Source organism: Hordeum vulgare, chromosome 4H (genome assembly GCF_904849725.1).
Source record: "Hordeum vulgare subsp. vulgare chromosome 4H, MorexV3_pseudomolecules_assembly, whole genome shotgun sequence".
NCBI lineage: Eukaryota > Viridiplantae > Streptophyta > Magnoliopsida > Poales > Poaceae > Hordeum > Hordeum vulgare.
In genome coordinates, this window is record NC_058521.1 from 3387128 (window position 1) to 3396875 (window position 9748).

The window sequence follows — 9748 nt, forward strand, 5'->3', positions numbered from 1 at the left end:
CTGAGATTTCATACCGGTTCCACCGAGTTGGGCATAAAGTGTGTAACAGGTAGAACTTTGGTAATGGCTATATATACCCTTCCACCACCACCTATTGAGAGAACAACTAGGATGAAGCATATACTTCCCATATCCATCTTTTGATAGAGAACCACCTACACTTGTGTTGAGATCAAGGTATTCCACTCCAGTCATATGATCCTTGATTTTTAGCCTCCCCAAGTTGCTTTCCACCCAAGTCATCTCTTCTACCAAGCCAAATCTGTGAGAGACTGATTGAGTGTTGAGAAGACTATCTTTTGAAGCACAAGAGCAAGGAGTTTATCATCAACACATCATCTGTAACCTTTTGAAGAATGGTATCTCCTAGATTGGTTAGGTATACTTGGGAGCCTCCAAATCATGTGGAGTTGAACCAAGAAGATTGTAAGGGCAAGGAGATTGCCTACTTCATGAAGAGAATTATTGTTTGCACTCTCATGTAGCCGTAATTAGAGGAATCAAGTTTAGTCGTTTTTTCCTGAACGTAACTATCAGTACCCCGATTAATGTCAATTTTGTGGTGATGATAAAGCGTTTTCATTTTGCGAATATTTCTGGTATCAGTGATCTTCTACTCCGTGCATCACTAACGGTGGTTCTTCTGGTTTGTCCACGACATCGATATTGTTTTTATCCGAGTGTGTTCGGCACATGGTGTGCACCTCATAGGGCACGTCTGCACGAGGTTCGTGTTGTGTTATCTGCGGCGACTATCGTATAGCCATAGATAAAACAGCTGAGCTTAGTCGTATATCTCATGTACAACCATATAAAATTTTATTTCAGTATTGCTAATTAAGTTCACATCCATATCTATTCATACAATATATCCATATATCAAATTGCAATCTATAGCTATATACTTGCAATATCGACCATGTACCATAAATATCATCTATTTTAATATAATTATAGAGATTATACTACAACTAGATCACAAATGATTAATCATATCATCGATATATCCCACCATATCTTTCATTCTAATATATAAAACAAAATATCACCGATTGATCATGCACGCAAGCGCGCATACACAGACACACTAACACACATACAGACACACACACACAAACAAACATGCATATATCAAAGATATAGAGATCGATGTGCTCACCTCGATGTCAAGCGATGGCCGTGGATCGCCAGTGGAGTGAAGGGCGCCAGAGGAGTGGGAGAGGTGATGAGCGTGGCATCATCACTTTGGGAGAGGGTGAAGAGAGGGCGTAGTCGGTGTGCTTCCGGGGCGGAGGGCGATGGAGGCGAGTTGGCGGATGCAACGCTACGACACAGTGTCATGTTTTGAAGACGAAAGGGCCGTCATCGCACGACTAACTATGATTTTCCTTATCTCTCCCTAATAATAAGGCAAATTGGGTTTCTGGTCGTCCGTCATGGCATTTTTGCAAAAAGGCCCTTCCATTTTCTGTTAATAAACCCGCAGTCCCTGATTCAGTGGATATCTGAAAAAACGTTTCAGATTTGCAAGAAAGCCCCTGCATCCGTAAAATTTTCACTCGCGATCCTTTGTTTTATCTTATCCTTTTTCCAGCAGCGACGGAGATCCGGAGGGGCGACGGCGAGTGGCTTCAGCGGATGCCTAACGATGGAGCAGAGAGGAAGCGATGGAGATGGACCACGGGGAAGGCGGCCGGATGAGGCCCTGACCTGGCGACGGAAATTCGCCGGAGCCACGGGTTGGAGGAGATCCGGAGGGGCGGCAGCGACTGGCTTCAGGGGATGCGTCCTTCATCCCACATAGCGGCATGCCACCTCGCCACCGACGCCGGGAAGGAGATCGCCAACAAGGTCGGCTTCGTCTACCAGCTCAACATCTCGCCCAAGGTGCGTATGGCATCCCCCTCTTCCTCTTTTTCCCTCGTGGAATCCGCCTGAAGCTTGGGGTCCTCGGGGCTTCGATCTGATTACAGAAGATGGGCGTTGACGAGGAGATCTTTGTCGTGGACGTCAAGAAGGGCGCTGTCTCCACAGGTCTCGATTCGTCTCGTGATTTGCAGGTCTCGATTCGTCTCGTGATTTGTAATATGCGGTGCAGGTTCTAAATGAGTTCACCCACGGGAAGCAAGATTCGGTGAGCAAGCCGGAGTTCCAGCACGTGCTGTCCGACATACTCCTCGGCATGGCGGCCGGGCTCAAGAGGGACCCAATCATGATCCTTAGGGTGGACGGGAGAAGGCGCTGAAAAGAAGCCAGAGGGAGAAGGCGAGAAGAAGGAGGGAAAAGCCGCTGAGAAGAAGTACAAGTGTGTCAGTGGCTCTGTCAAGAGGAAGCTGAAGAAGCAAAAGCCTAAGAAGGAAGACTCTAATGGGGATGCTCCCAGTGAAACTGTTGAGAAAGAGCAGGAGGCTCCCATTGAAGAAGAGAAAATTGTACTTTACTACACTTGCCTATTCTTGCCTCATGTACAGACCCTTTGCTCTGTTTTTCAAGCTTTTTACTGTTGTGCTAATTTGGAGCAGGAATGACCCTTGAAGAATATGAAAAGATGCAAGAAAAGAAGAAGTCTCTGGAGGCCTCAAAACATGAGGGGAGGAAGGTAGCTGATCTAGATTTTGAGGGTCTTAAACTCTTGGAGAAGAAGAAGATTGAGGATGATGCCAAGGCCGAAAATGGACGGAAGGCAAAGGAGGCAGCTGCAAAGGAAGCCAAGCCTCACAAGGTAGTGAAATGAACTAATCCTTTCTTTTTACAAATATGCATTTTGATGCTGAGATATGTAAGTTACTGAACCTTCTTCTGAAATCTAGGCATATTCTTGTAATGTATCTTCACTACATTGTTTCTGTTTAATCTGTATTGCACTTGTTAGTGAGAGTGTGATCCTTACTGCTGTTGTTTGTTGCAGGCTATGAGCATCCAAGAGTACCTGAAGAATGAGGATGGTTCAGAGTATGTGCCTCCGACCCCAGTGAGGCGCCCTCAAAATGGCGGCTTCAGGGGAGGCCATGGCAACGGTGCTTACAATGGCCATAGCAGCCGTGACAACAGCTTTGAGCGCCGGGTCTACAACTCTGGCCGTGGAGATAACGCCATTGTGTTCCACAGCGTTGAGGCCAATGCCAAAGACAGTGGTGCCCCAAGGAGGGGCGAGGGCTACAATGGCGAGCGCCGGGACCAGCAGCAGGGTGGCTACTACCAGCAAGGCGGCTACCGGCAAGGAGGGTACAATGGCGGCAGGGGCAACGGTAGGTACCAGGAACGCCAGGATGGTGAGCGCCGGGACTAGCAGCAGGGTGGCTACTGCCTACAATGGCAACCGCAGGGAGCAAGGTGGGTACAATGGCGGTGGCCGGGGCAATGGTGGTTACCACGAGTGTCGGGATGCCTTCGGACTCTCTGGTATTCACTTTGTGCAGTTTCACAACAAGAGTTGCAACCATAATAGTTCATGTCTGTGATAAGGCTCGTGGAGCGTTTGCTGACAATTGAGTGTTTGTGATAGGTTATGGAGAAGATCATAGTACATGCATTGCAGGAACTGCCAGCGGACCAGCTTGACCAGTCAGCATCGCAAGAGGTCTTCTTCGAAGAGTTCAAGAAGTATTTGGGAACGATCACCCGGCGACTCCAGGAGTGCCCGATAATTGTGGCGCACACGGAGAACACCTGTGATGGGGCTGGCATCAGGAAGATACGGTCGAACAAGTTCGATTTCGACAAGGTATACTGATACTAAGATGCATGTGTCTGCAAGTTTGATTTTATCTGTGGAAATTGTATTCAGTTAAACAATATTGATCGATACACATCGATGCATTTTTCTCCCAGCTGCTGGATTCTGTCTGGGGAGATGTCCCGAAGGAACACAAAGATAGAACATCAAAGAAGTACCTTCGCGTCGCGTTTGACAAGATGGACGCGTCAGTAAATCTACCACCATATGGAGCTGTTAATCAGGTAATTTAGAAGATATCATTTCCATGTGCTAAATCATCATTCCGAAGCTGATAAGTGTCGAATGGAATGAATTTTCAGAGCCGTGTTGGCTAAAATTCTAATGATGTACTATCTTCAATAAAAATGTACAGGTGGATGTTGTGGTGAATGAGGCGTTCAAGATGGCGAACGCCGACGACGGGAAGGCGGTGGACAAGGCCGAGTTCTTGTGATAAGTGCAGCATGCTTCACACCACAAGCCACATAACTGACATCAAGCATTACATTTGACTCTAGGGGCTTTGGTACACCCCGGGACCAAGCCGCCCACTGCATTCTTCTCACCATGTAAATACCTTTGCCTGTCTTGTGATAAGTGCGCGCATTTGAATGAAAGTGCATATGTTTGCATCTCTACTAGCACTGCGATGACGGTGCGGGGCTGAAGTAGATGCCGACGGAGGGTGAGCGCGGGACTTTACAAACACAAAATTCATGATTCAAATATTGACAATCTAACCCGGTGCAACGCACGGGCACTTTTACTAGTAGTTCCTATGAAAAGAAATTGTATAGTCTGTTTGGTCATAAGGCGGTGCATGAAAGAAAGGAACACCGGGCAGGATCTTTTAGAAGTGAATTTCGCATACAAATGGAGGTGCCTATGAAAAATATACTCTGAAGGCTTCAAGAACGACATCTCATTGGTCGAATAAGATCAGTGTCAATCCACGTTCATTTGATCCAGGGCCATGAAAGTATTAAAGACTAACCTTGATAGAGATTTGTTTAATCTACCTTCCCAAGAGGATTACCACATGTGGGTTCAAGACCTCCTTCAAGAGAATATTCTTCTCTTAGAATACAAGACCTCCTTAGGAAACGAACTATCTCTTAGAATACAAGACCTCCTTCTTGCCATTAAAAGTCATGTCGTTCCTGGTATTCCATATAGCCCAAAATAACGCGCAAATCCCAATCCTGATAAGTTTCGCTATTTCAACCTCCACTCCATTGAGCCAAGTTGTAAATAGAGAATTAATACATGTAGGTGGGGTAACGTTTAAAGTGATCTGAATGCTGCGCCATAAAAGTTTTGCAAGTGAGCAATCAAGAAATAGGTGTATTATTGTTTCATTCTGCTCACAATAGCAACAATCCGACCTGCCTCTCCATCTTCGTTTTATTAAGTTATCTTTGGTTAATACCACACCTTTGTGTATGAACCACATGAAAATTTTAATCCTGAGGGGCACTTTGATATTCCAAATATGCAATGATCTGGATAACGGTCCAGTGTTTATGAGATCCGCATACATGGATTTTACTGAGAGTACCCCATTAGCAACCAATATCCAACGAACACTTTCTGTGTGGTTCGTTAACTGAACCTGCATAAGTATTCTTACCAGATGCAGCCATGAATTCCAGCGTGCTCCCACTAGAGCTCACCTGAACTGCCTGTTAAGAGGTATCGGTTGTAGTACGGAGGCCACATAGTCCTCCTTACGTTGTGCAATATTATAGAGCATGGGGTATTGTAGTGCTAAAGGTGTGTCTCCAAGTCAAGTATCCTCCCACAATCTTGTTGAGCCACCATCCCCCACTACAAACTTCACCCGCTGGAAAAAGGTCACCTTTATCTTCATTAACTCTTTCCAGAAAGGTGAGTCATTTGGTCTAGTTGTAACCTGGGCTAAAGTTTTTGAATGTAGGTATTTATTTTTCAGAATTTGCAACCACATTCCTTCGTTCTTTGTGGATATCCTGAAAAGCCATTTGCTAAGCAGGCATCTGTTCTTCACTTCTAAGTTTTCAATTCCCAGCCCCCCTGGTCTTTCGGTCTACATATAATATCCCAACATGCGAGTCTGTATTTCTTCTTAGCCTCATCACTTTGCCAGAAGAAACGAGATCTATAAAAATCTAGTATTTTTCGTATCCCTACTGGTATTTCAAAAAAAGACAGGAGAAACATGGGTAGGCTTGTTAACACATAATTTATTAATATTAGCCTCCCTCCGTATGACATAAGCTTCCCCTTCCAGCAACTTAGTTTCTTTTCAAATCTATCTTTAATACATTTCCATTCCTTATTCGTCAGCCATCTATGCTGAATAGGAATCCCAAGATAGCTAAACGATAGTCATCCCATTTCACATCCAAATAGCTGTCTATAAACATCTTGCTCATCTTTTGCCTTCCCGAAGCAAAGAATTTCGCTTTTGTTGAAATTAATTTTCAGCCCGGAAAGTTGTTCAAATAAACACAATAATAATTTCATATTCCTTGCTTTGGCCATATTGTGTTCCATGAAGATAATTGTATCATCCGCATATTGTAGTATGGACACTTCCCCCTCTACCAGATGTGGAATGAGGCCATCATTAACTTTAACACCTACACTACCTTTCTTAATGAAAGAATCAACCTGGTCTCTCCATCCTTCATTAAATCCTTTCATACGTAAGGTCTGTTGAAGAAAAGTCCATCTGACTTTATCATATGCCTTCTCGAAATTCACTTTAAAGATAACTCATCTAGTTTCTTTATATGAATTTCGTGCAACGTTTCATGTAGGACAACCACACCCTCTAAGATGTGTCTCCCATGCATGAATGCAGTTTGTGTCGGTTGCACTACTGAATGAGCTATCTTTGTCAATCTATTAGTGGCAACTTTTGTAAAAAAAATTGAAGCTGACATTGAGCAGACATATCGGTCTAAACTGTTCAATTTGTATAGCCTCCGCCTTTTTTGGCAACAACGTAATTGTCCCAAAATTCAGGTGGAATAGATGCAACTGGCCATTGAATAAATCCTGGAACATAGGCATCAGGTCCCCCTTAATTATATGCCATCATTTCTTATAAAATTCTACCGGAAACCCATCCAGACCCGGTGCTTTATTTAGTTTCATTTGTACTATTGAGTCATACACCTCCTTCTTTGTAAATGGAGCTGATAACACCTCGTTCTCATCTGCATTGAGTTGAGGTATATTATGAGTAATGCTTTCCTCCAGAGAGACCGTCATCTCCTCTGGTACACCAAATAACTTTTTGTAATATTCGGAGATATATAGTTTTAGGTTCTCGGGCCTAGTATTGTTCCTTCATCTTGCTCAAGTTGGGTTATTTTCTTCTTTCGATGTTTGCCATTTGCAATCATGTGAAAGAATTTAGTATTGTCGTCCCCATGAACCACCTTTGCCACCTTGGCTCGAAGTACCTACCACTTGATGCTCACGAGATATTAAAAATTCGGCCTTGCCATACAAACTCTGATTTTTTGCATGGGTAGGTGAGAAAATGGGTAGTTTTACTATGAAAAGTGCTTATCGGATAGCGTTTGATGAGCGTTTTATTTTAAAGGAGGAAACGAGCCCCCGGCCTCTGCATAGCGTTTGATGAGCGTAATTGTTGCAATCATCCAACATCTAGTGCGTCTCCTGATGGTGGTCGGGCATGCTGGAAAGTGGTGTGGGGAGGTATGCCACCGCCAAAGGTTAAAGTTATCATATGGAGATTAGCAAAAAATTCACTCCCAACTCGGCTGCTAAAACATCAGTGTCACCTCGACATCTCTGGTCAGTGTTTGGTGTGTGACAGAGAGAAAGAGGATTCTTTCCACGCCTTATGTAGATGTCCAGCGAATGTTTCTCTTTGGGAAGCAATGGATGTGTGTTGGCATCTTCCGGATGTTGCACATATCAAAAATAAGGGGCCAGAATGGATTGTTGAAGCTGCATATGATCTATTTGGATTTTAAAGGCTGAGCTATTTATGTTGTTGTAGCGTATTTGGTATGTGAGGAATGAGGTAGTGCATATATGAAACCAGCTCCTCCCATTGATGTGTCCAAGAGATTTTTCTCTAGCTACGTGTCTTTTATCATGAGCTTACAAAGCAAGCTAGAGCATGATCCAATTAAGGGTAAGTTTGTTTTTGATGTTGAACCCATTGTTGAGCACTCTAGTAGTGTTCCAGCCAACCAATTTTCTTCCTGACATCACCAAAACAAGGTTTTGTGAAGCTAAACACTGATGTATCGTTTGGCTAGAATGGATCTGCAATGACATGCATGGTCCTTCGAGATACTGAAGGGAAGATCATGTCTACCGCTTGTCGTCATCTTTTATCATGCCATGATGTGTTTGAAACAGAACTAAATGCTCTGTCTGAAGGAATTCCCCTCGCTATGCAATGGATTAATCTTTCACTTCATGTAGAATCTGATTGCATGGAAGCCATAAATATGGTGAAATGAGAAGCAAGATAGATCAAGATATGCCTTCTTAGTGTGAGAGATCAAATTGAAGCTGTTAGAAAGAGAAACTTGCATTACTCATGTTCGACGTTCTCAGAAATCTGTAAGCCATTTTATGGTTAGTTATGCTAGATTGTTTAGTCAAACTATTGTATGGCTTGGCAATGGACCTACGGGCGTTGCACAGCTATCCGACAATGATTGTAACAACTTTTGATGAGTAATCCAAGTTTTTTCCCTAAAAAAAGAAGGATGTCCGTGTTGATCTTATAGAACTGGATGGAAAGTCGCGTAAACGCTTGAAATTGGAGGGTGTAGCTGCTGTTGTGACGGCGTCGGCCAAAACCGTCGACGATGTTGTGTGGCGAGTCTCAGTCCCTATGTGTTCCAGGGAAAACCTCAGATTTGGGCATTTCAGACTGGATGATGGCGAGGTTCCCGCGTCGTCACCCCTATAGGGGCATCATCTTTGGAGCCATACATCGGCTCAAGGGATAAGTGTTTGTTTGGTGGCTTCTCGTGCGGTGGCAAAGGTGGAGTGGAGCGGCACGACATCTACGATATCGACGACGACAAGTCTGGGTGGCACGGTGCAGCGGGGTCTCGACGCTGGCTACCGTTTGATGAACACGTGCAGGAGGGCGGCGATGTTTGGTGTTGTGGTGGTGTTGACGAGATAAGGGTATGGTAAAATCAAGGCATTGAGCACGCCTGGAAATATGATGGCGGAAGATAGTGGTGGCAGATCCTAGAGCGTGCGCAAGGGGGGCACGTTGAGGATTTGCTACACCAGTTGGTGTGTGGCCACCAATTTCCGTGGTGTGTGTTGGCAAGAGGTCAGGACGCATCATCAACCTTGCAGGTAGGGTGACAATTTTCGTCTGAAAGATAGCTTCGGGTTGTTTTAGGTATTTATTTTATAAAACTTATTGAATAATTTAATAAAGATCGGTGTGTGCATCATTCGATGCAGAGGGCGGGGGTTATCCTCCTTTTCGAAATAATGCTGCCGGTGTCAACAGAGCACTCACCGGCGACGACCAACCAAGGAAATCATCGTCTCGCCGTCGTCAAAGCCCTAAGTTGCACGTGGATAAAACACTGTTTCTAGTATGTATAGAGGTAAAGATGGAGAACGGTCTTTAGAAGGCATGCGGCGTATCACGCCCTGCTTAACAATGTCGGGCCCCTCTACCTCTAGTACTGCCCTCCATATCTGAGATGGATGGCTGACTAGTTCCGCATGCAATATAAGTATGGACGTCCAAAAACGCAAGGAGAATGGGTTGCTCATTGTGCAGTGTACTGATCGGCCCATCTTTTGGAGCGGCGTCGTTGTTTACCATGGGCTGGACCGTGTCTCCGGCCGTGCTACTCGTAGGTGGTCGTTGAAGAGAGAACGCAGCCCAGGACTGGCGTCGAGTCGGCCAGAAAGCAGAAACCGACGCTCGATTCCGTGGACAGGTGGACGCACAACCGGGCGCGCCGTCTCCAAGCTAACTAATGGCGCCCGGACGACGACGACGCAGTGGGTGTACAG

General features: G+C 44.9%; 1 long non-coding RNA gene across 1 annotated transcript; it reads left to right on the forward strand.

Annotated features, from left to right (window-relative positions):
• The first annotated feature begins 2258 nt into the window (after positions 1 to 2258).
• Positions 2259 to 2668, forward strand: LOC123450959. The gene is made up of 2 exons (XR_006632080.1): positions 2259 to 2432; positions 2523 to 2668. It is a non-coding gene; the product is annotated as an uncharacterized LOC123450959 (long non-coding RNA).
• The last annotated feature ends 7080 nt before the right edge of the window (positions 2669 to 9748 follow it).